This window comes from Colobus angolensis, unplaced genomic scaffold (assembly GCF_000951035.1).
Source record: "Colobus angolensis palliatus isolate OR3802 unplaced genomic scaffold, Cang.pa_1.0 Scaffold4, whole genome shotgun sequence".
In the NCBI taxonomy this organism is placed as follows: Eukaryota; Metazoa; Chordata; class Mammalia; order Primates; family Cercopithecidae; genus Colobus; species Colobus angolensis.
In genome coordinates this window covers 5,108,686-5,136,428 of record NW_012117376.1, presented here as the reverse complement: position 1 = coordinate 5,136,428, position 27,743 = coordinate 5,108,686, and the positions used below count along the sequence as shown (strand labels likewise).

The 27,743-nt window shown below is 38.7% G+C and overlaps 1 protein-coding gene and 1 pseudogene across 2 annotated transcripts in view; both read left to right on the top strand.

The window, feature by feature from the left end:
- Positions 1–27,743, top strand: part of ZMYM4 (zinc finger, MYM-type 4) — a 167,446-nt gene that overhangs the window by 71,158 nt on the left and 68,545 nt on the right. The gene's annotated exons all lie outside the window — the stretch shown is intronic.
- LOC105521234 lies at positions 24,763–26,195 on the top strand (annotated as a pseudogene).

Here is a 27,743-nt window from a genome sequence, read left to right as displayed (position 1 = left end):
AATGATTAGTATACAATTTTCAAATGAATAAACTGAACTAAACTAATTTTTGTTTTATCTCTGTATTGGTAAAAGATTTATGTTTTTGCCAGTAACTTACAGCTATTTCAGCATTGTTATCAATAAAATTGTGGTGTCGGTCGGGCACAGTGGCTCACGCCTGTAATCTCAGCACTTTGGGAGGTCGAGGTGGGTGGATTGCTTGAGGTCAGGAGTTGGAGACCAGCCTGGCCAACATGGTGAAACCCTGTCGCTACTAAAAATACAAAAAATTCACTGGGTGTGGTGGCGGGCGCCTGTAATCCCAGCTGTTTGGGAGGCTGAGGCAGGAGAATCACTTGAACCCTGGAAGCGGAGGTTGCAGTGAGCCGAGATTGTGCCACTGTACTCTGGCATCCTGAGAAACAGAGCAAGACTCTGTCTCAAAAAAATAAATAAATAAAATAATAAATAAATAAATAAATAAAATGGTGGTGTCAAGGAAACTCTCACACTAAAAAGAAGACCTAAGTTCTATGTGAATTTTAGTTTAGGTTGATCAGTAGGATAAGAGGGTGGTAAAAGTGTATCATAAATGTTTGAATATAAGATGATTCCAAATACAAGGTTCTGACCCATTTCCCGGTGAAAAGATAAGAGGAAAAAAATAGAATTTTGTTATATAGAATACATGTACTAATAGCCATGTGGGTGAAATAGATGTCTATTAATCATTTATTGAATTATATACATATTTAAAATCTCCTCATGTTAAATAGTATTGATTTAGAAAATACTGATTTTCTTATAGTTATTTTGTGAATTTTATGCAGACTCTACAAATTTGACGTTGTTAATCACTAGTGTCACTTTTTAAGTCAGTTAATGTAGTTTTCCAGAGCCTTCTAAATTATGTAAGATGTATTCTGAATTTGCATTCTGATTGCTGGTATGTGCTTACTTAACAAACCACCCCAAACCTAATGGTGTAAAACACTTTTATTAAGCTCAAGGATTCAATCACTCAGGTGTTCAGAAAGGGTATACTGGGGATTTTTTTTTTTTTTCTCCACATTGTCTTTGGTCTTGACTGAGAAGATTTGGAGGCAGAAGTTGACTGAATGGCTTGATGTTGGAATAATCTGAAAGTTTGTTCACTCATGTCTGGTGCTTCGCCTAAGAGGATTCAAAGACTGACTGCTGACTTGAGCACCTGTACGTAGTCTGTTACCTTGCCTTCCTCATAGTGTGACAGCCTTAAGGTCTTCTCTCTTCTTTTATGGTGGCTCAGGGATCCAAGCAAAATAATAATTCAGTGAATAAGGCATGAGTTACATTATTATTATTATTTTTTACCCAGACAGGCTCTCATCCTGTCACCCAGGCTGTAGTGTAGTGACGATCATAATTCACTGTGACCTTGAACTCCTGGGCTCAAATGATCCTCCTGCCTCAACCTCCCAGGTAGCTAGAACTATAGGCCTGCACCTCTGCACTCGCCTGATTTTTATATTTTTTGTAGAAATAGGTCTTGGCTATGTTGCCCATGCTGGTGGATCATCTTTTCTGACCTAGCTTCAAAAGTTATTTGGCATCCCTTCTACCAAGCAATTCACAAGCTTGCCCAGATTCAGAAGCTATAGACCCCACATCTTAATAGGAGGAGGTAGGGTGAAGGTCACATTATAGAAAAGCACATGGATGGAAGATACTGTTGCAACCATTTTTATAAAATAAAATCTGCTGTCACAGCATATAAAATACCCCGTTATAAAATATTCTAAGCCATAAAATAGCTTTAAAAATTTTATCCTATAGGTCTGTATTTGGATCTTCATGGCATTAGCTATTTCCAGTAGTACCTGTATGTAAATTGCATGAATCTGATCATACATGAATTTGTTTTTGTTTTTTTTTTTTGAGACAGGGTCTTGCTCTGTTGCCCAGGTTGGAGCACAGTGGTACGATCTAAGCTCACTGTAGTCGCCTCCTCCTGGGCTCAAGCAATTCTCGTTCTTCAGTCTGCCGGATAGCTGGGACTACAGGTGCGCCACTACGCCCAGCTAATTTTTTGTATTTTTAATAGAGATGGGGTTTCACCATGTTGGTCAAGCTGGTCTCAAGCTCCTGGTCTCAAATTGATCTGCCCATCTCAGCCTCTCAAAGTGCTGGGATTACAAGCATCAGCCACCGTTCCTGGTCCATATGATTTTTTAAGAGTAACATTTTGGTTTTTCTGTTGGCTTGGCCTCACCTTCCCATATCGTTGTTCCTATCCCCTCTCATAACCCGTGTCAACAGCTTTGTAGGTAGCCTTCTATGTTTTTTCAGTGCTCATAAAATCATTATATACATAAACATACACAAATATATGTATGTCAGGATTTTGAGTTTTTCTTATTTAACAAAAATGGGATCATATACATATTTTTCTCCACCTCACTTCTCTCTGTCTTGAGTACTTCATAAAACCCCTTCACCTCAACTGGAGCAGCTCTCTATTCTGTGATTTTGATACACAATAAGTCATTTTCTGCTTTGTTTTTAGGCATTTATGTTGTTTAAGGTTTTTTCTGCCATAATGAACAATGATACATTAAAAGTCCTTTAATGTATGTTTTGATAAATTGGTCATTTTATATATGTGGTTAGATTCCAAAGAATAAGGATTCTGTGATTTTAAAAAAAAAAAGCTTGCTGTAATCCCACCATTTTGGGAGACTGAGGTGGGCGGATTGCTTGAGCCCAGGAGTTCGAGATGAGCCTGGGCAACATGGCGAAACCCCATCTCTACAAAAATTACAGAAAAAACTAGTTGGGCATGGGGACGCATGCCTGTAGTCTCAGCTACTTGAGAGACTGAGGTGGGAAAATTCCTTGAGCCCAGGCATTCGAGGCTACAGTGAACTATGATTATGCCACTGCACTCCAGCCTTGGTGACAGAAAGAGATCTTGTTTCTAAAAAATAAAAAAGCACTTTAATACCTCACATTTCCGCCAGCAGTGTATAAGAACACCTTCCCCCATCCATTAGTATGTATTATAGCTCTTCTTAATATTTCCCAGTCTGATGGATGTAAAATATCACAGCCTTAACTTTAATTTGCGTATTCTCAACTCCTTTAGAATTTGAGCATTTTTTAATAAGTTTAACGTTTAGACTGGTTTTCTCTGTATTGTCCAGTAATAAATATTTGTTGAAGAATGAATATCTTTCGCCCTTTAAAAAAAGTTTACTTCATGGCAAGTTGTAAGCTTGTTTTATATTTTAATAATAGCTGTTATGGTGAGTCACAGTAAGCGCAGTGAAGCATACATCTGAAAGAAGATTCAGGTATACATGATAGACAATCAGTATTCATTCAGGATTTTTAACTTTGAGAGTGTGTAACGTAAAGTTCTTTTGATGGGGGCAGGAGTTCTGATTTCCCTCATTTGACTTCCTTTTTGTGTCATCTTGAGCTAAATAAATGTTTTTGACACTTAAACATTTTGGTATCGTTTATGACATCTGGGTTTTCAGTCTTGTTTAAGAAAGTTTTTCTCACTCCTTGGTTATATACTGCCCTAGAATTTCTCGGAATACTTTGAAAACTTTTTATAAATTATTAAACACAAAATACACATGTAATGTAAGATGTATTTTATGAAAACCCTTAACCACTTAGCTTTTTAAAATGTATATTTTCATGCTCTTGATGCCAATTTCCCCATCTCATACATGTAGCCACCTCTTCAAAAAGGTAGCCATCATCCTGAATTTTGTGTTTGTTTTCTTGCTTTTCCTTTACCACATTTAAATTATTGAGTATTTGTAGTTTTGCTTGGTTTTGAGCTTTGTTATTGTTTTTGAATCATGCTGTGTGTTACCACTTGCTTTTTTTCCCTATTGCATTTTTTTTTTTTTTTTTTTTTGTGTTTTTTTTTTGTCACTCAGGCTACAGTACGATGGCACGATCTCGGCTCACTGCAACCTCCGCCTGTCCTCTGAAAAAGTACAAACAATGACCAACTCTAGCAATGAATATCCTTAGTGATCAGATTATATTTTTTTTTTTTTTTTTCCAGACAGAGCCTCACTCTGTCACCCAGGCTGGAAGTGCAGTGACGCGATTCCAGCTTCCTGGGTTCAGGTGATTCTCTTGCCTCCGCATCCTGAGTAGCTGGGACTACAGGCACCCGCCACCATGCTTGGCTAATTTTTATACTTTTAGTAGAGACGAGGTTTCAGCATGTTGGCAAGGCTGATCTCGAACTCCTGACGTAGTCTGTTACCTTGCCTTCCTCATAGTGTGACAGCCTTAAGGTCTTCTCTCTTCTTTTATGGTGGCTCAGGGATCCAAGCAAAATAATAATTCAGTGAATAAGGCATAAGTTACATTATTATTATTATTTTTTACCCAGACAGGCTCTCATCCTGTCACCCAGGCTGTAGTGTAGTGAACGATCATAATTCACTGTGACCTTGAACTCCTGGGCTCAAATGATCCTCCTGCCTCAACCTCCCAGGTAGCTAGAACTATAGGCCTGCACCTCTGCACTTGATCCATCTGCCTTGGCCTCCTAAATGCTGGGATTACAGGTTTGAGCCACCATGCTCGGCCCTCATTGCATGTTTCAGAGATTTTACTGCATTGTTGTATGTGGCTCTTATTTATTTGTCACCGATGCATGATAATTCATTATATAAATATATAACTATTTTAAATTGTGGTAAAAAACATAAAATTCTGGGCCAGGTACAGTGGCTCAATGCCTGTAATCCCAGCACTTTAGGAGGCCAAGGCGGGCGGATCAGGAGGTCAGGAGATTGAGACCATCCTGGCTAACACGGTGAAACCCTGTCTCTATTAAAAATACAAAAAATTAGCCGGACGTGATGGCAGGCGCCTGTAGTCCCAGCTATTCGGGAGGCTGAGGCAGGAGAATGGTATGAACCCGAGAGGTGGAGCTTGCAGTGAGCTGAGATCCAGCCACTGCACTCCAGCCTGGGCGACAGAGCAAGACTCCATCCAAAAAAAAAAAGAAATAAATAAAATAAAATTTACCACCTAAACTATTTTTAAGTGTGCAGTTCAGCAGTGTTAACTATGTTCACATTGTTGTACAACAGATCTCCGGAACTTTTTCATCCTGCAAAACTGAAACTCTGTACCCATTGAACAGTAAGTCCTCATCACCCCCTCTTCATCCCCTGGCAACCAGTTTTATCATCTAAGAGTTTGACTATGATAGTAACCGTGTGTACGTTAGTATATCCTCAAGGTTCATCATGTTGTACCTTGTGGTACCATGTTGAGCTTTCTTGTATCATGTTGAACATTCTGATACATGTTGTAGCGTGTGTCAGAATTACCTTCATTTTTAAGGTAAAAATGATACGTTAGTATATCCTCAAGGTTCATCGTGTTGAACCTTGTGGTACCATGTTGAACGTTCTGACACATGTTGTAATATGTGTCACAATTACCTTCTTTGTCTTTCCTTCTTTTTTTTTTTTTTTTTTATACAGAGTTTCACTCTTGTTGCCCAGGGTGAGTGCAGTGGTGCGATCTCATCTCACTGCAACCTCCACCTCCCGGGTTCAAGTGATTCTCCTGCCTCAGCCTCCTGAGTAGCTGGGATTACAGGCATGTGCCACCACCCCTGGCTAATTTTGTATTTTTAGTAGAGACAGGACTGCACCACATTGGTCAGGCTGGTCTCAAACTCCTGACCTCGGGTGATCTGCCCACCCCAGCCTTCCAAAGTGCTGGGATTACAGGCATGAACCACCACACCACGCCCAGCCAACTACCTTCATTTTTAAGGCTGAATAATATTCAATTATTTATATAGTCCATGATATGGTTTGGCTCTGTGTCCTCACCCAGATCTCATCTTGAATTGTAATCCCCGCATTCAAGGGAGTGACCTGTAGTCCTCATGTCTCTACAAAAGGAAAGTGATTGAATTATAGGGGCAGTTCCCCCCACGTTGTTCTTGTGACAATGAGTGAATTCTCATGAGTTATCATGGTTTTATAAATGGTCGTTTTCATGTGCTCTTTGTGCTCTTGCCTGCCACCATGTAAGACATGCCAACTTCCCATTCTGCCATAATTGTAAGTTTACTGAGGCCTCCCCAGCCGTGCTGAACTATGAGTCAGTTAAGCCTCTTTCTGGGCTGGGCACGGTGGCTCATACCTGTAATCCCAGCACTTTGGGAAGCTGAGATGGGCAGATCACTTGAGGTCAGGAGTTCGAGACCAGCCTGGCCAACATGATGAAACCCCATCTCCACTAAAAAAAAAAAAAAAATACAAAATTAGCTGGATGTGATGTTGCATGCCTGTAGTCCCAGCTACTTGGGAGACTGAGGCAGGGGAATCGCTTGAACCTGGGAGGTGGAGACTACAGTGAGCCAAGATTGCACCACTACATTCTAGCCTGAGCAACAGAGCAAGACTCCAACTCTCTCTGTCTGTCTCTCTCTCTATATATATATAGTAAATCCATCCTGTTGTCTATAGATTTCTTGGTGTTTCTAGTTTTTCTATTGCAAATTTATGATTATCCTTGCATATATTTCTTGGTAACATATAAGAAAGTAATATGTGTGCAGTTCAGTATAAGATTTGTTTCTTATGGTGGGTCTCTAGGGCAGAAGTTGGCAAACTTTTTCTCTAAAGGGCCAGATAGTAAACATTTTAGACTTTGTAGGTCATACTATCTCTGTTGCGGCGGTTCAACTCTGCCTTTCTAGCATAAAAACAATGCAGAAATCCGGGTGTGGTGGCTCACACCTGTAATCCCAGCACTTTGGGAGGCTGAGGCGGGCAGATCACCCAAGGTCAGGAGACTAGCCTGGCTAACATGGTGAAACCCTGTCTCTATTAAAAATACAAAACTTAGCTGAGCATGATGGCAGGCACCTGTAATCCCAGCTACTTGGGGGCTGAGGCAGGAGAATGCTTTGAACCCAGGAGGTGGAGGTTGCAGTGAGCCAGGATTGCACAACTGCACTCCAGCCTGGGTGACAGAGTGAGACTCCATCTCAAAAATAAAATAAATAAAAACAATATAGATAATACATAAATGGATTATTGTGTTTCTGATAAAACTTTATGGACTCTGAAATTTGAATTTAATGTAATTTTTCATGTGTCAGGGAATATTCTTTGGATTGTTTTTTAAACTATTAAAAAATGTGAAAATCATTCTTAGCTCTTGGGCTATACAGAAACAGCAGATAGGTCTCTTGGATTTGGCATACAGGCATAGTTTACCTACCCCTGCTATAGGGTATATTTGAGGAGATGATTGCTCAGGCCTAGGGGAGTGTACATTCTCAACTTTGCTAGAAATGCAAAACTTAGTTTTCTTTGTACAGTTGATCCTTGAACAACATGGGCTTGAACTGTATGGTTCCATTTATGCATGGATTTTGGATTTTATTTAGTAAATACAGTTGGCTGTCTGTATCAGTGGATCCTGCCATCAAGCGTGGATAGAAAATGCAGTATGTGAGGGATGTGAAACCTGCTTATACAGAGGGCTGACTTTTTTTCATATCAGCAGTCTTATGCCAACTGTAGGCCTTGAATATGCTCGGGTTTTGGTATCTGTGGGTGGGGGAATATCCTGGAACAAAGCCCCAGTAATACCAAGGAAAGACTGTAGTTTTATCCGTTTACATTTCCGTTACTGGTTAAAGTTGTGGTCACTTCACATCTGGCCAACACTTGATTTATTAGACTTTTAATCTTTGTCAGTATGGAGGATATAACATGAACTTCATTTTGTCTTTAATTTGCATTTCCTTGTTAATAATTAGTTGAACATTTATTCATGTTTATTGGGTATTTAAAATTTTTTTTGTGAAATGCCTGTTACATTAAATCTGTTACCCACTTGCTATTAGTTTTTTTCTTATTGAATTGTAGGCATTCTCTACATGTTCTGAACAATAAACTTACCAGTTATAGATGGTGCGAATAAGCTTCTCATTCATATCTTATGTCTTCATAAAATCTTTGCATGTGCAGAAGTTAATTGATTTTAATGTAGTTGAATGATAATAAATATATCAGTCTTTTATGGTTTATATTTTAACCCTCATTTTATTTAGGAAAAATTTCCTGGGCTGAGATCAGGAAGAGCAATTATAGTTTGCCCTCTGTATCCATGGGTTCCGCATCTGCAGCTTCAACCAATCATGGATCAAAAATATTTGGAAAAAAATATTGATAATTGCATTTGTTCTGAACATATACAGGCTTCTTTTTCTTGTCTTTATTCCCTAAACAATACAATATGACAACTATTTACATAGCATTCATATTATATTCTTTTTTTCTTTTTTTTTTGAGATGGAGTTTCACTCTTGTCGCCCAAGCTGGAGTGCAGTGGCGTGATCTTGGCTCACTGCTACCTCTGCCTCCTGGGTTCAAGCAGTTCTCCTGCCTCAGCCTCATGAGTAGCTGGGATTATAGGCACCTGCCACCACACCCAGTTGATATTTGTATTTTTAGCAGAGATGGGGTTTCACCACATTGGCCAGGATGGTCTCAAACTCCTGACCTCAGGTGATCTCCCTGCCTCGGCCTCCCAAAGTGCTGGGATTACAGGTATGAGCCCATAATGTTAAGTTCTATAAGTAACCTAGAGATGAATTAAAGTATATGGGAGGATGTGTATAGGTTATATGCAAATACTATTCCATTTTATATAAGGGACTTGAGCATCTGTGGGTTTTGAGTGTGGTTGGGAGCGGTGTCCTGGAACCAGTGCCCCATGGATATGGAGGGTTGACTGTATATTATTTCCTAAAATCTTTATTGATTTTGCCTTTCACATGTAGCTTTTGAATTACCCTGCACTAATTTTTTATATGGTGTGGAGTAGGGAACTAATTTTATTTACTATTATAAGGCTGATAAATTACCTTACTCACCAGCATCTATCAAATACTACCTCCTTTCTCCAGTAAGATGCAAAGTTACTCTATAATTACATCTGTAGGCATTTCTCCACATTCTCAGTTAATGTTTTCTTGGACTGTTTGTTTGTTTATTCCTGTGACACAGTACCAAGGCGTTCTAATGAATTGAGCTGTATAATAATTCTTAATGATCTGATGGGACATGTTCCTGAAAATTTTTCTTCAGGAATGTTTTGCCTATTCTTGCCCATGTTTCCATTAGAAATATCTTGGAAAGTTTCTGACAGAACAAAATCAAATAACAAAAATTTGTTGGGAATTTTATTGAGTTATCATGAATGTGTAGATCAACTGAGAGAGAAGTGGCATTGTGCCTTTCTATCCATGAGCTTGGTATGTCTTTGTATTTATTTAAATCTTCACTGTCTTTGAATAAAATTTTGTAATTTACTCTGTAAAGCAGCAGTCCCCAACGTTTTTTGGCACCAGGGACCCGTTTTGCGGAAGACAGTTTTTCCATGGACCCAGGTGTCGGGGAGAGGGAGGATGGTTTTGAGATGATTCAAGCACATTACATTTGTTGTGTACTTTATTTCTGTTATTATTAGATTGTAATATATAATGAAAATAATTACATAGCAAATTATAATGTAGAATCAATGGGAGCCCTGGTCTTGTTTTCCTCAGCTAGATGGTCCCATCTGGGAGTGATGGGAGATAAGTGACAGATCATTAGGCATTAGATTCTCATAATGAGCAGGCAGCCTAGATCCCTCACATGCATAGTTCACAGTGGGGTTTGCGCTCCTATGAGAATTTAATGCTGCTGTTGATCTGATAGGAAGCACAGCTCAGGCGGTAATGCAAGCAATGGGGAGTGGCTGTAAATACAGATGAAGCTTTGCTTGCTTGTGGGATGCTGACCTCCTGCTGTGTGGCCCAGTTTCTCACAGGCCATGGACTGGTACTGGTCTGTGGCCTGGGGTTTGGGTACCCCTGCTATAAAGGATTATCATACAAGCTCTTTATATTTTAACATTTAAGTTTTATTTAATTGGATGTAGGGCAAGGTTGGGGTCCACTTTTATTCCTTAGATGGGCAGCCTGTTGTGCTACCATATACATAGTTTTATCTTTTCATCAAAATAATTAATCTTTTTATCACTGAACTGAATTAGCACCACTGAGATATATTTAAAGTTCTATGTATATTGGGATCTATTTTTGGAATTTCTGTTACATTCTCTTAATATATTTTTATATTGGTACCATATTCATTTTTATTATTTGTGTATTTATTTGAAGGAGTATTTTTAAATTACTGTGTATTTATTGGCTTTGTGGTATAGATGTTTATCTGCTGGGTCAAGCCACTGTCTCAGTTTTATTTTTTGTAATTTTTGCTTTCCATTAAACCACTAAATTTTAACATGATTTTATACACTTTCCAAAAATATTTTGTTGAAATTCTAATTGAAAATGCATACATGTACATATTACTTTTGGATAGAATCAGTATTTTTATTATGTATTTGTTCTTACATGCAATAAGAACAATAAGCCGAAATCTTAGCATACAGATCTTATTTTATGCCATTCACTAACGTTTTATTTTCAAGTAATATTTATTGTGCTTTTTCGGGTATCAGTTGTTCTTTAGTACTTTGACAAATGTAAACATTTTTATTTTTTATATTAAAAACTTTTTATTTCTAGATTCTTATTGCAAGAATAGTCAGGGTGTTACTTAATTCCCTTATTAAATCTAGTAGGCTTTTAAAATAAATTTGAGTGTGTAGTTATCCATTCATAAAGCCATATTATCTAAAACTATTTTATTCCTTTTTTCCAGCTTGTTCAGATTATATAATTGTACTGTTTTGCTAAAATTTATAGGACTTCATTAAATATTAAAGTAGTAGTGACTTTTGACTAATTCTTGATTCTAAGTGAAGTAGTTAATTTGTAGTATTTTGTCATTGGGGGCTGATTGTAGTTGATTTCTGTCAAATAGGCTTAGGCTTCATTACATTAAAAAATATATATTCCCATTCTACCTTGAGAAATGGCTGAATGATATTAGTATTTATATATTGCTAGATTCAGTTTGCTAATATTTTCATGATCAAGTTTGTGTTAAGATTGGAGTTGTAGGTTCATTAAATTTTTATACAGTTAATCACTGAAATCATCTGGACCTAGATGTTTCTTGGTGTGAAGGTTTAAAATTCTGAATTCACTTTCTTTAATAGATACAGCATTTAAAGAATTTTATGTTTCATCTTGTGTTTGTTTTTGGTAGGTTGTCTTTTTCAAGGCATTTGTCTGTTAAATTTTTGTTGTTATTTTTAGACAGGATCTTACTGTGTTTCAGGCTGAAGTGCAGTGGCATGACCTCAGCTCACTGCAGCCCCCATCTCTGTTGATCAAGTGAGCCTCCCATCTCACCCTCCCCAGTAGCTGGGACCACAGGCATGTGCCATCATGCCTGGCAATTTTGTCTTATTTTTATTTTTTATAGAGAGAAAGTGTTGCCTAGGCTGGTCTCGAACTCCTGGGCTCAAGCAATCCTCCTGCCTTGGCCTCCCAAAGTGCTGGGATTACACTGCTTTTGGCCTCCATTTCATTTAAGTCGCCCCTGTCTTTGGAACTGTAGCTGTTTTGTGGTGGATGGAAAGTGGCATCTCATTGTTTTAATATGTATTTCCCTGTTAACCAGTGGTGTTGAGCATTTTTCAGAGTACTTATGGGCCTTTCCTAAATGTTGTTTTGTGAAGTATATGTTTGAATTTTTGTCCATCTTAAATTTTGTTTGTCTTCTTTTTATGAAGTTATAAGGATCCTTTTTTTTATGGTTGTCGTTGTTGAGTCAGGGTCTCAGTCAGCTGCCCGGGATGGTGTGCAGTGGTGTGATCATGGCTCACTGCAACCTTGATTTTCTGGGCTCAGGTGATCCTCCCACCTCAGCCTCCTGAGTAGCTGGGACAATAGGCACATGCCACCACACCCAGCTACTTTTTTGTTTTTCTTTTTGTACTTTTTTGTAGAGACAGGGTTTCACCGTGTTGTCCAGGCTGGTAGCAAACTCCTGGCCTCAAGCAACCTGCCCGCCTCAGCCTCCCAAATTACTGGGACTACAGGCATGAGAATCCTGAGCCTGGCCCAGGATTCTTTATGTATAATAGTTTGGATACAAGTCTCTGTCATATAGATCAATAGATAGACTGATAGAAACAGACGGGGCTATCTCTGTGTCCGTCTCCATCAATCTAAATCTGTATATCTCTCTCCATATCCATCCATCCGTCTATGCATTCATCTGTTCTTTGGATTGCCTTTTTGTTGTATTGATGGTGTCCTTTGAAAAGCACAAATTTTTAATATTGATGGAGCCCAATTTTATTATTATATTTTTATGGTCTATGCTGTGTTCTAAGAAATCTGTCATAAGATCATAAAAATTTTTACTTGCTTTTTTCTGGAAACATTATAGTTTAAGCTTAGCTTTTATGTTTAAGTTGATGATCCATTTCAAGTTTCTGTATGTAGTGTGATACAAGAGTAAAAATAAATCTTTTTGTATATGGATATCCAGTTGTATCAGTAATATTTGTTGAAGACTTTTTTTTGTATTGATTTACCTTGGCACTTTAGTGGAAAGTCTCTTGACCAATGTGTTTGAGTCTGTTTTTGGACTTTTCTATTCCAGAAATCCGTATGGTTATGCTTAGGCCAGTATCACACTGTCTTGGTTAATTTAGCTTTATATTAAATCAGAACTTTGGCCAGGCATGGTGGCTCACACCTGTAATCCCAGCACTTTGGGAGGCCAAGGCCAGTGGATTGCCTGAGGTCAGGAGTTCGAGACCAGCCTGGCCAACATGGTGAAACCCCGTCTCTACTAAAAATACGAAAATTAGCCGGGCTTGGTGGCAGATGCCTGAAATCCCAGCTATTTGGGAGGCTGAGATAGGAGAGTAGCCTGAACCCGGGAGGTGAAGGTTGCAGTCAGTCGAGACTGGGCCATTGCACTCCAACCTGGGCAACAAGAGCGAAACGCCGTCTCAAAATAAATAAATAAATAGGCCGAGTGTGGTGGCTCATGCCTGTAATCCCAGCACTTCGGGAAGCTGAGGCAGGCAGATCACAAGGTCAGGAGATCGAGACCATCCTGGCTAACACAGTGAAACCCTGTCTCTACTAACAATACAAAAAAAATTAGCAAGTCGTGGTGGCACACTCCTGTAATCCCAGCTACTTGGGAGGCTGAGGCAGGAGAATCGCTTGAACCTGGGAGGCAGAGGTTGTAGTGAGCCAAGATTGTGCCACTGCACTCCAACCTGGGTGACAGAGTGAGACTCCGTCTGAAAAATAAATAAATAAGTAAAGATATTTATCTTTAAAGAAATCTTAAATAAATAAATAAAAATCTTAAATAAGTAGAAATCTTAAATAAATAAAGATTATTTTTTAATAATCAGATGTTCTAAGTCATTATTTTTCAAAGTTGGTTTGTTACCCTGGATCTTCTACATTTCCATATACATTTTAGAAGCAGATTGTTGGTTTCTACCAAAAAGCTTACTGGAGTTTCTGTTGGGGTTGTGTTGGGTCTGTAGATAAGTTTAGGGAGAATTGATATCTAAATAGTAATAAATCTTTCAGTTCATGAGCATGATGTGTCTTTTAGTTTATTTAGGTCTTCTTTGATTTTACTTAATGTTTTGTTGTTTTCCAAGTATAGATCTTGTACCTATTTTGTTATATCCATAGATATTTCTTTTTTTTTTTTTTTTTTTTGAGACGGAGTCTCGCTCTGTCGCCCAGGCTGGAGTGCAGTGGCGCTATCTCAGCTCACTGCAAGCTCCACCTCCCGGGTTTACGCCATTCTCCTGCATCAGCCTCCCCAGTAGCTGGGACTACAGATGCCCGCCACCTCGCCCGGCTAGTTTTTTGTATTTTTTTTAGTAGAGACGGGGTTTCACCGTGTTAGCCAGAATGGTCTTGACTTCCTGACCTCGTGATCCGCGTGTCTCAGCCTCCCAAAGTGCTGGGATTACAGGCTTGAGCCACCGCGCCTGGCCTAGGTATTTCAAATTAGGCAATTGTAAATGAAGTTTTTAAAAAATTAAGTATATTTTGTTGAGTTATAACTTCTAGATAATAAAATTTATTTTAAAAGCATTTGAATTTGAACTTTTCACTTTGAAATAATTTCAGACTTTAAATATTAGTATAAGTCATCCAGTTCTGTTTTTTTTTTTTAAATTGTTTTGGCATGACCAGGCACGGTGGCTCACGCCTGTATTCCCAGCAGTTTGGGAGGCCAAGGTGGGTAGATCATGAAGTCAGGAGTTCAAGACCAACCTGGCCAGGATGGTGAAACCCCGTCTCTATTAAAAATACAAAAATGAGCTTCGTGTGGTGGCGGGCACCTGTAATCTCAGCTACTCAGGAGGCTAAGGCAGAGAATTGCTTGAACCCGGGAGGCGGGGGTTGCAGTGAGCTGAGATTGTATGACTGCTGTCCAGCCTGGGCGACAGAGCAAGACTCTGTCTCAAAAATAAATAAATTAAATAAATAAATAAATAAATAGTTTTGGCTTTTCATGTCTCTTGTAGTTACACATACATTTTAGAGTCAATGTGTAAATTTTAGAATAATCCACAGAGATTTTGGAGTTACATTAAATCTCTAGATTACTTTGGGGGAAAATTAACACCTTAAGTATGTGTAGTCTTTCCATAAGCATGGAATATTTCTTTTTCCCTTCTTTTTTTTTTTTTTTTTTTGAGACAGTCTTGCTCTGTTGCCCAGGCTGGAGTGGAGTGGCGCTGTCTGGGCTCACTGCAACCTCTACCTCCTGGGTTCAAGCGATTCTTGTGCCTCAGCCTTCTGAGTAGGTGGAATTACAGGTATGTGCCACTGTGCCTGACTAATTTTTATATTATTAGTAGAGATGGGGTTTCTCCATGTTGGCCAGGCTGATCTTGAACTCCTGGCCTCAAGTGATCCACCTGCCTTGAGCTCCCTAAGTGCTGGGATTACAGGTGTAAGCCCCTGCGCCCAACTGCTGGGATCTTTATGACAATATTGAGTAGAAGTGGTGAGAGGAGAGATTTTTAACTGTTTTTTTCAACTTAGGGGGAAAGGATTCAGTCTTAAACTATTAAGTAGGCCATGAGATGTTGATTTTTTTTTTTTTTATAGATGCCCTCTCTCAGATTGAAGACCTCCTTTTCTCTTTTTAGTTTACTGAAAGATATTTCCATGAATGAGTATTAAGTTTTATCAGTTGCTTTTTCTCTACTGAGATGACCGTGTTATTTTTTCCTTTAATGTGTTAATATGAAGATGAATTTTAAAATATTAAACTCACTTTGCATTTATGGGATAAATCTTACTTATATTAATTGTTTTATATGTTTCTATATTCAATTTGCCAATATTTGAAGTATTTATGCTAATGTTTTAAGCACCTATGTTTGTGAAAGATACTGGTGTGTATTTTTCATGTAATGTGTTTTCCTGATTTTAGTTCCAGGGCAATATTGGCCATATAAAATTAGGAAGTGTTCCTTTCTCATATTTGCTTAAAGAGTTCATATAAGATGGGTTATTATTTCTTAAGTGTTTTATTTACTCATTTCACTAGTGGAGACATCTGGGCCTGAGGCTTTTCAGATTTTCTGTTTCTTCCATGTCAGTTCTGGTAATTTTCACTTTTGAAGCCATTTCTCTGTCTGCACAGTCAGAGTCTGCATCATCATGGAAGTGTTCTGTCTGTACACAGTGAAAGTATGGTAGCCACTGGTACCTGTGACTGTTGAGCACGTGAAATGTGATGAGTGCAGAACTGAAGTTTTAGTTTAACTACATTTATTGCTTCTCGGCCTTTTGGCTAAGATCAAGTGTAATTTAATTAGAATTAAGTTTAAATAGTCACAAGTGTCACATGGCTACTGTGTTGCATATCACAAAGCTAAACTGTCATTTATTTTTGTAAAGTTGTTAATCATTCTTATGTATTGCCATCAAGTTAATATTTTAAACTGTATGGCCCTCCAGTTGTTTATAATATTTTCTTAGTTTATTTTTAATTTCTATAAAATCTGTAGTCCCTTATTTTGTTCCTGATATTGGTAATGTGTATCCTCCCCCAGTCCCTGTATTATTATTATTACTATTTTTTAAAGACAGGGTTTTTTTACTCCTGTTGCCCAGGCTCTAGAGCACAATGGTGCGATCTTGACTCACTGCCATCTCTGTCTCTCGGGCTCAAGCGATTCTCCAGCATCAGCTTCCTGAGTAGCTGGGATTACAGGTGCATGCCACTTCACCGGCTAATTTTTGTATGTTTTGTAGAGATGAGGTTTCACCATGCTGCCCAGGTTGGCCTTGAATTCCTGGGCTCAGTCAATCCGCCTGCCTCGGCCTCCCAACATGCTGGGATTACAACCGTGAGCCACTGTACCCAGCCTCCCATATTACTACTTAAAAATACGTTTAAAAACTTTAATTGTAGTAAAATATACATAAAATGAAATTTACCATCTTCACCATTTTTAAGTGTACAGTTCAGTAGCATTAACTGTTTACATTGTTGTACAATCAATCTCTAGAATGCTTTTCATCTTGCAAAACTGAAACTGTACACCCGATTTCCCAACTCGAAATTTCTCTCTTCTTTCAGCCTGTGGCAATCACCCTTCTACTTTGTCTTTATGAATTCAGTTACTCTGAATCTTATGTAAGTGGAATCATACAGCATTTATCTTTATTTGGACTGATTTTACGTAGCATAATGTCTGCAAAGTTCATCCATTTTGTAATATGTGTCAGAATTCCTTTCCTTTTTAAGGCTGAATAATATTCCATTGTATGTATATACCACATTTTATCTGTTTATCTGTAGTTGGACACTTGGGTTTCTTCCACCTTTTAGCTATTGTGGATAAGGCTGCTATGAACATGGGAGTACAGATATCTCTTTGAGATCCTGCTTTCAGTTCTTTTGAGGGTCTTACGATAATTCTGTTTTTTAATATTTTGTGGAACTGCCACTGTTTTCCATAGCAACTGCACCATGTTAAATCATTTGCATTTATAGTGCACAAGGTTTTACATTTCTCTACATCTTTGCCAACACTTGTTCCCTCTCTCCCTCCTTCCCTTCCCTCCTTTCCCTTCCTTACTTTCCTTTCCCCTCCGTTGTCTTCCCTTCCCTTTCCTTTCCCTTCCTTTTTTTTTTTTTTTTTTTTTTGAGATGGAGTCTCGCTCTGTCGCCCAGGCTGGAGTGCAGTGGCTGGATCTCAGCTCACTGCAAGCTCCTCCCGGGTTCACGCCATTCTCCTGCCTCAGCCTCCGGAGTAGCTGGGACTACAGGCGCCGCCACCACGCCCGGCTAGTTTTTTGTATTTTTTAGTAGAGACGGGGTTTCACCGTGTTAGCCAGGATGGTCTCTATCTCCTGACCTCATGATCCGCCCGTCTTGGCCTCCCAAAGTGCTGGGATTACAGGCTTGAGCCACTGCACCAGGCCTCCTTTCCCTCCCTAACTTCCTTCCTTTCTTCCTTCCGTCCTTCTGTCCCTCCGTCCCTCTGTCCCTTTTTCTCTTCTTTTCTTTCTTGGTTAATAGCCATCTTAATGGGTCCAAGGTGGTATGTCATTGTGGTTTCGATACGCTTTTCTCTAAGGATTTGTGATGTTGAGCATCTTTTCATGTGCTTATTGGTTGTTTATATTTTTCTCTTTTTTTAAAGGTCTGTTTGTCTAGAAGTTTATCAATTTTTTTTCAAAAATCTTTCTTTTGGTTTTATTAATTTTTCTCTGTTAATGGTCCATCTTCTCTTACATAGATTGTTTTCTTTATTGTACCTTTCTTCTATTTTGGGTTTAATTTGATTGAGTACATTCTTATTTTAGGTCTGATGCTCTCTTTGTTTTCAGCCTTTTCTTTTTCTCTCTCTGTGCTTCTGTCTGTATAATAGTTTTTATTACCCTGTCTTCCTCTTTTGCTGTTATTTTTTTTTGTATTGTCAAATCTACTATTAACCCATCTAGTAAAGTTTCATTTTAGATACTGTATTTGTTAGTTCTGAAAGTTCCTTTTTAAAAAAATGTATTTTCAGGCCGGGCAGTGGCTCACGCCTGATCCCAGCACTTTGGGAGGCCAAAGCAGGTGGATCACTTGAGGTCAGGAGTTCAAGAGCAGCCTGGCCAACATGATGAAACCCCGTCTCTACTAAAAATACAAAAAATTAGACAGGTGTGGTGGCAGGCACCTGTAATCCCAGCTACTCAGAAGGAAGAGGCATGAGAACCCCTTGAACCTGGGAAGCAGAGATTGCACTGGGCCGAGATCATGCCACTGCACTCCAGCCTGGGCGACAGAGCGAGATGTGTCTCAAAAAAAAAACTAAAACACATATATACACACACACATATATGTATAATATGTATATTACATACATATATGTAAATTACATATATAATTTTATGTGTATATTACATATATACATATATATTTATATTATATATATTATGTATATATATTTTCTGCTTTTCTCTTTATCCATTTCATGTTTTCCTTGATTGTTTTTTCTTTAAGGAGTGTTGAACTTTGTTCTGACATGCAGTTAGTTTTGGATTAGCTTCATCTTTTTGAGACTTGTTTTTTAACCTTGTGAGGGCAGCTCTAGGGTTGTCTTTACTGTAGTTTAGCCCTATTTTTTTTTTTCTCCCTTTAAAAGATAGGATCTCGGCCAGGCGTGATGGCTCACGCCTGCAATCTCAGCACTTTGGGAGACCGAGGTAGGCGGATCACCTGAAGGCAGGAGTTCGAGACCAGCCTGGCTAACATGGCGAAACCCCATCTCTACTAAAAATACAAAAATCATCTGTGCGTGTTGGCGGCCGCCTGTAGTCCCAGTTACTCGGGAGGCTGCGACAGGAGAATCGCTTGAATCCAGGAGGCGGAGGTTGCAGCCGAGATTGTGCCACTGCACTCCAGCCTGGGCAACAGAGCAAGACTCCATCTCAGAAAAAAAAATAAAAATGATAGGGTCTCACTCTGTTGCCCAGGCTGAAGTGCAGTGACATAATCATAGCTGACTGCAGCTGGGACCTCTTGAGCTCAAGCAGTTCTCCTTCCTCAGTCTTGTGAGTAGCTGAGATTACAGGCACGGACTACCATGCCCAACTGATCTTTAAATTTTTACTAGAGATGAAATATTGTTATGTTGCTCGGGTTGGTCTTGAACTTCTGGGCTCCAGCGATCTGCCCACCTCAGCCTCCCAAATTACTAGGATTACAGGTGTGAGCCACAGCATCCAGCTAGCCCTATTCTTAATGTGTGACATTTCAGAGGGCTTTACTGATTGTCTCAGGTGTTTGACAAGGTCTCTTTTTCTTCTTTTTAAGTAGACTTTACTTTTTAGAGCAATTTTAGGTTCATAACAAAATTAAGTGGGAAGTACAGAAAGTTTTCATATCTCCCCTCCTTACTACCCAGCCTCCCTCACTATGGACATCCTGAAATGTAGTGGTACGTTTGTTATAATTGAAGAACCTACATTGAGATATTATCATCACTCGATTACAGTAGTGTACATTAGGGTCATTCCATGGGTTTTGACAAATGTATAATGACCTGTATCCACCATTATAGTATGTATCATAGAGAATAGTTTCACTGCTCTAGAAATCCTCTGTGCTTCACTTTTTCATCCCTTGTTTCTCCTAACCCCTGTCAATCACTGGCCTGTTTACTGTCTCCGTCAGTTTGCCTCTTCCAGAATGTCTTGTTGAAATCATACAGTATGTAGTCCTTTGAAATTGACTTCTTTGACTTAGTAATGTGTATTTGTTTAAGTTTCTTTCATGGGTTGGTAGCTTTCTTTTCTTTTAAGCCCCGAATAATATTTCATTGTGTGATTGTGCCAGTTTACTTAGTGACAAGGTCTCATCATTCAGGTCAATCAGATTTCAAAAGTCTCCTCATCTTTGTATCAACACTGGTAGTTTTCTCCTTGTAGTTCCCTGATAGTTGTTCTGTTCCTAGTGAGGATTTCACTCAGTGCATGTGCAGATTACTATTCAGCCAAATTATTTTTAGTGCTCTTTCTCTGTGCATTTGTCTTTTCTCTGGTAATATGTGTTGCAGATACCAGCTGCTGCAGCTTTCTCCAGCTTCTGCCTCTAGTCGCCTTGGCTTAGTGAGACTGCTGTGCTCTGTTTTGAATTTTCTGTTTCTTTACTGGTGTTTGCTACATGTTCCCAGGCTTTGGTGAACCTAGGGCTGACTCCATGATCACAATCTTGTGTTACTTCTCATCCATAGACTGAAAAGAGGTATTTCATATTTTGTTTGATTTTTTTTAGTTATTAGCAGCAGGAGGGTTATTTTGGAACCAGTACTACACCATGGTGGCTGGAAGTGGAATGTTTTATGATCAGTCTTCAATATTGTAACTAGTGCCTAACTTACAATTTCTGTAAGATTTTGAATTTAACTCAGAAATAGTTCTATAGAGGCCAGACTTTGTGACTCACACCTATAATCCCAGCCCTTTGGGAGGCTGAGGTGGGCAGATCACCTGAGATCAGAAGTTCGAGACCAGCCTGGCCAATATGGTGAAACCCTGCCTCTACTAAAAACACAAAAATTAGCTGGGCGTGATGGCATATGCCTGTAATCCCAGCAGCTGAGGGGGCTGAGGCAGGAGAATCGCTTGAACCTAGGAGGCGGAGGTTGCAGTGAGCCAAGATCATGCCACTGTACTCCAGCCTGGGTCACAAAGTGAGACTCCATCTCAAAAAAAAAAAAAAAAAAAGGAAGAAAGAAATAGTTCTATAGATAATTTCCCTAAGTAACTTTCTAAGCCTATTTAACTCAATATTATTTCTCTACCATAATGCCAGTTGTACTGTGTGAACCACACATAGCAACATTTCTATAGATGGAGTGTTAGCAAACCTTTTTCCTAAAGGGCCAAATAGTAAATATTTAAGCTTTCTTGGCTGTGACCAACAAATATGACTTTTTTGCATTCTCCTTATCCTTCTTTTTACGACCTTTTAAAAATGTGAAATCATTCTTAGCTTAGAGCCATCCAGAAATAGGCCCTGGATAAAATTGTTTAAGTAGGACTTCCTCTATATATATGTATTTATTTTGAGATGTAGTTTTGCTCTTGTCACCTAGGCTGGAGTGCTGTGGCGCTATCTCGGCTCACTGCAACCTCCACCTCCTGGGTTCAAGCAGTTCTCCTGCCTCAGCCTCCCAAGTAGCTGGGATTACAGGCGCACGCCACCATACCTGGCTATTACTTGTATTTGTAGTAGAGACAGGGTTTCACCATGTTGGCCAGGCTGGTCTCGAACTCCTGACCTCAGGTAATCCACCGGCCTCAACCTTCCAAAGTGCTGCGATTACAGGCGTGAGCCACCGCACCCAGCCTTCTATTTTTATTTTCAAAAAAATCTCTATTGACCATTTTTGCAGATAGTATGAACTCTAACAAAAGTGGTCTATTCTGTTAATGAACTTATGAGAGTAAAAAAATGAAGTTGTTGTAAACTTACTGATGCCATTGAGGGAAAAAAAGTACAAGTTACCCTGTCTCTACAGTTGTAAAGCCCTTAATAAAGGATTATTTTAACATTGCTTTCTTTCTTTTTTTTTTTTTTTTCCTAGATTATGAGGGGTAGGGTTAAAAATTAGGTTTAGGGCTTATACAGATTCTTGTTTATCTGAATAGAAAGGGGTATCAGCTAAATCTGCTGTGACAAGAGAGAAGGTGAAAATACAGATTTTTGTTTTCTAAGTAACAGAACTATGTTACAGAAAGTTTGGAATTAGAAGGAAGAATCGTAGGAATGCTTATGGGGCTAAAGATTGGGGTACAGTTGGGTAGTTGGTACTGTCTCTCCATATCTCTATCGTATTGTGCTTCTGCAATTATTGGCAAAAATGACTTTTGTATTTATTATTTTATTTAAATATTATGTTATTCTGCTTACAAAAGTAATATGCTCTTTGAAATACTGACATGTAATAAGATATGAAAATTTTACTCAGTAAGATGATAGTTTAGTGATGTGCTTCAGTTTTAATAGACTTTTGACAGTTTTTAGGTAATTGCTGAATGTTTTATCAGTTTATAGATATCTCTAATCTTCTTGATCATTGCTGCCAGAACACTAGAAATAACAGGGATCATTCTAAAAACTGAAGTCTGTTGTAGTAGTTCTTATATTGAAAAACAATGATTTGTTTTATAAAATGGTTTATACTGTACTTCAAATTCATAATTTTTAAAGCCTTAGTGCATAAGTTGACTATTAAAGTTGGTAAAAATAAAATTCATTTCTATCAGCAGTGTATCAGGTTTCAGTATTTATCACCTTTTGGTAAGCTATAAAATCAGATTGATCTAAATATTCACTGGTTTCAAACTTTAAAAAATATTTGAAACACTGTTAGAAATATATTTTACATTGAGACATGTAGTTGTGTATCACTGTGTGTACACAAACATTTCTTGTAGCATTGCTTATTGTCATTCTATATGATACACTTCGCTTTCTGTTCTAACCCATTAAAAAATTACTGGTTCCTTAATGTGTCCATCCCTGCAACTTGAAAGAAGACTGAGTTATTACATTGTAGTTATTATCCCATTCTCAGGTAGAGTTTTCGTTTGGTTATTGCTGTATTAATAACTATGATTCTTTTTCAGTTTAGGATCATACATAAGACTTGACCATTTTTCTATTGTTGTAAATGTGCTCTGATAAGAATCAGGGTCTGTCACTAAAGGAGAAAACTAGAGTGGCTATTGAGGAGCATCTAGTAGTTTCAGACACAACCACACAATTCAGCATGCTTATCAAGATTTATTGTGTTTGTTCCCAAACTCTATTAGTACTCGGCATTGTAGTTATATAAGTTTACTTGTACATTTTTTTACACTAGTGAAATGTTACTTTGAAAAGTAAACTGTTGCTTCTGTGAAAATTTGAATGCTTTAGAAAAACAAAGCAAATCAGTAAAAACATGGATGTGCAAGTGTCTTTACTTTCTCCCTCCATTTTAAAGAAACTCAGATTGCAGTCATGAAGATGGCCTATATGGTTGTGATTTATTTATTTTTATTTCATTTTTTTTGAGATGGAGTCTCCCTCTGTTGCCCAGGCTGGAGTGCAGTGGTGTGATCTTGGCTCACTGCAACCTCCATCTCCTAGGTTCAAGCAATTCTTGTGCCTCAGCTTCCTGAGTGGCTGGGATTACAGGCATGCACCTGGCTAATTTTTGTATTTTTAGTAGAGACAGAGTTTTGCCCTGTTGGCCAGGCTTATCTCGAACTCCTGACCTCAAGTGATCTGCCCACTTCAGCCTCCCTAAGTGCTGGGATTACAGGTGTGAGCTATGGTGTCCCGCCTGTGGTTTAGCTAAGAAAGACATATTAGCATAGCCATTATCAAAATCTTGACTGATATTAAATGATTGGTAAGTGTGCTTTTGTATGTCCAAGTAAAAATAAATGTTTAAGGCATTTATGTTTAATTTTTAATGATTCTTGGCTTTGACTGTTGAATTACATTGTGATCTTATAAAGGGGTTTTTATTATTTAGGAAATTATATTTTTTTGAATAGCAGTGATAGATCATCTCTTAGAAATGTTTCTGTGACAGCGGCCGAGCATGGTGGCTCATGCCTGTAATCCTAGCACTTTGGGAGGCCGAGGTGGGCGGGTCACTTGAGGTCAAGAGTTCGAAACCAGCCTGGCCAACATGGTGAAACCCCGTCTCTACTAAAAATACAAAAATATCAGCCAGGCGTGGTGGTGGGCACCTGTAATCCCAGCTGCTTGGGAGGCTCAGGCAGGAGAATTGCTTGAACCTGGGAGGCAGAGGTTGCAGTGAGCTGAAGTCATACCACTGCACTCCAGCCTGGGAGACAGAGCAAGACTCTGTCTTAAAAAAAAAAAAAAAAAAAAATTCTGTGGCAAAACAAAGTGCTAACTTAAGCTTTTATTTAAAACAAACCGCAATTACCTTGTTTTTGTTTTTCATTTTTTAATATATATAATTTTTGTTTTTTTTTATTTTTTAATATATATATTTATTTTAAAGACAGAGTCTCTGTCACCCAGGCTGGAGTTCAGTGGCGTAGTCATAACTCACTGCAGCCTTGAACTCTAGGCTCAAGTGATCCTCCTGCCTCAGCTTCCTGAGTAGCTGGGACTACAGGTGCGTGCCACCATGCCTGGCTTGTTTTTAAATTTTATTTGTAGAGACGAGGTCTCCTACTATGTTGCCCAAGCTGATCTGAAACTCCTGGGCTCAAGTGATCTTCCTGACTCCATCTAAAAAAAAAGAAAGTAGCAATCGCAAGGGATCGTTAGAGAACCATGATTTCTAAAGTTGAAATTGCTGTTTTTTTTTTTTGAAACGGAGTCTTGCTCTGTTGCCCAGGCTGGAGTGCAATGGCACGATCTTGGCTCACTGCAACCTTTGCCTCCCAGGTTCAAGTGATTCTCCCACCTCAGCCTCATTAGTAGCTGGGATTACAGGCATGTGCCACCACGCCCAGCTGATTTTTGTATTTTTAGTAGAGATGGGGTTTTGCCGTGTTGGCTAGGCTGGTCTTGAACTCTTGACCTCAGGTGATCAGCCCACCCCACCCTCCCAAGGTGCTGGGATTACAGGCGTGAGCCACCATGCCCGGCCGAAATTACTATTAATACTAGTTTATTTCTGAAAATTATGCTTTGATTAAAAACAAAAATGTGCCCTTCCCCCTCCCAGCGCTGCTGGGCCTGCAGATCTCTGTCAAGCCGCGGACTCAGGTCTCTCTTCTGCAGGATGGGGTTTGTTAAAGTTATTAAGAATAAGGCCTACTTTAAGAGATACCAAGTGAAATTTAGAAGATGACGAAAGGGTAAAACTGATTACTATGCTTGGAAACGCTTGGTAATGCAGAATAAAAATAAATACAAAACCCATAAATACAGGATAATAATTCGTGTAACAAACAGAGGTATCATTTGTCAGATTGCTTATGCCGGTATAGAGGGGGATATGATAGTCTGCGCAGCATATGCAAATGAACTGCCAAAATACGGTGTGAAGGTTGACCTGACAAATTATGCTGCAGCATATTGTATTGGCCTGCTGCTGGCCCGCAGGCTTTTGAATAGGTTTGGCATGGACAAGATCTGTGAATGCCAAGTGGAAGTGACTGGTGATGAATACAATGTGGAAAACAATCATGGTCAGCCAGGTGCCGTTACCTGCTATTTGGATGCAGGCCTTGCCAGAACTACCACTGGCAATAAAGTTTTGGGTGCCCTGAAGAGGGCTGTGGATGGAGGCTTGTCTATGCCTCACAGTACCAAATGATTCCCTGGTTATGATTCTGAAAACAAGGAATTTAATGCAGAAGTTCACCGGAAGCACATCATGGGCCAGAATGTTGCAGATTACATGAACTACTTAATGAAAGAATGGGAAGATGCTTACAAGAAACAGTTCTCTCAATACGTAAAGAACAGCATAACTCCAGACATGATGGAGGAGATGTATAAGAAAGCTCATGCTCCTATACGAGATAATCCAGTCTATGAAAAGAAGCCCAAGAATGAAGTTAAAAAGAAGAGGTGGAACCATCCCAAAATATCCCTTGCTCAGAAGAAAGATCAGGTAACTCAAAAGAAGGCAAACTTCCTCAGAGCTCAGGAGCGGGCTGCTGAGAGCTAAACCAAACAATTTTCTATGAGGATTTTTCAGATAATAAAGACAATAAACTTTTTGGACAGCAACAATGACAACAAAAAACAAAACCCCAAAAGATAAAAAGGAAAACAAAAATGTGCAGGAGGAATTAATATATTAGAATATTTCACAATATTTATTTGTATGATAGTTGAATTCCTTAGTTGGTGGTTATACCTTGAAATATTTGTTGGATATAGCTTAGAAGTATCAGTATACTGCTAAAACAATGACTAAGCATAAGAGGGACAAAGAATGACGGTTGACTTTACCTTGAAGTATGAAATTTACTTTCGTCATCAAACAAATATTGTTCTTAAATTACTTAAAATAACTTTATTCTCCTTTTGCAAAATCTAAGTCTATTTGCATTTTACTGATCACAGTCTCTATTACACACAGATTTTCCTCCTGAACTCGTTGCTCTTTATTAGAGCTTTCTTGTGAGCATACTACAAAGCTGTAATGTTCTCAATCTTAAAAAAAATCTATTTAAAAAAAAAAAAACAAAGAAATAGGGCGAGCACAGTGGCTTGCACCTATAATTCCAGCATTTTGGGAGGCTGAGGTGGGAGGATCACTTGAGCCCAGGAGTTCAAGACCAGATTGACCAACAGAGCAAGACCTTGTCTCTACAAATAATTTAAAAATTAGTGCGTGCGTGCGCGCTTGCGCGCGCGCGCGCGCACACACACACACACACACAAAAACACATGGCCAAAGTAAAAAAACCTCTATTAAGGGCCTCTGAATAGTTATCTCTGTTCCTTCGGTTCCTCTGAAGAATTATTTTATACTAGGATTCTCAAGTTATTTCCTCTCAATCTCTATTGGGATCACTCCACTCTGACTTGTATACTCATTTTCCCACTGATGTAGCTGTTGTCAAGTTAGAAGTTAAGTTCTCAGTCTTCATTTTATCAGTCATCTCAGCAGCATTCATTATGGTTAAGTCACTCCCTCCTATTTTCTTCATTAGCTTCTGTGACACCAGTCTCCTCATTTTTCTCCTACTCTAGTAGCTGTTTCTTCTTAGTGTCTTTTTCTGACTCCTTCATTTCGACCAGATTTTGCAGTACTGTAGTATGTCCGGACTCTCAGCCGTCTTCCATCTATAGTAAATAAACTCACTAGGTGATCTTATCTAGTCTCATGAATTTTAAGTACCATCTCTTCATTGATGAGTCCCAAATTTATGTCTCATTACTTGGCCAGTCTTCTCTTAACTACAGGCTAATATATCCAACTGCCTTCTTGATATCTCCATTTGAAGATTTAAGAAGGATATCAAAATCTACCATCCCAAAACCAAATTATTCATTCTCCCTCTTTCAGTGTGGTCCTCCCTTAGTGTTCCTATCTCAAGAAATGACACCTGTTATGTTGTTCTTGACTCCTTTCATACCCAGCATCTCATGTGCATATCAGGCAATGCCTCTACCTTGAAAATATGTCCACATCTGACTGCTATTCTTCACATCCACCATTATTATTACCTTGGGTTTAGCTACCAGTTTTTCCTTGGGTTATTGTAGCTTCCTAAGTGGTCCTAAGTGGTCTTTCTGCTTCCATTCTTCTGCTCCCTGTAACATTGAACACTTCATAGTACACAGAAGCTATATGTAAAATGTATGATCCTTGTAAAACAAAAATTATGTTAATTTGTCTGTAGAGTCTTCTAACAACTTCCTTTTACACTTACATACATTGCAATTTTTTCGTATTGCTTGCAGTTTCCTAATAGATCTGTCCTCTGTTTCTCATTTCTCATTTTTTTATCACTCTTCCTATCATACATGCAATTCCAGCCATACCATCCTTGCTTTTCCTCACATATGCCAAGCATAATCACAGTGTCTAAAAGCCAGAAATCTTCCATGAGAAATTTGTGCTTTCAGGTGTTTCAGCTACTGTGATCATAGTGTTCTGTTTTGTTCTCTTGATATAAGCTCTGAGAAACAGAAACTGTTTCTTTTATTTGGTTATAGGGATCACAAGGATGAGAAGAATTCTGATTCAGTTAAGTAATATAACTAGTACTTATATTTTAATTGCATAAG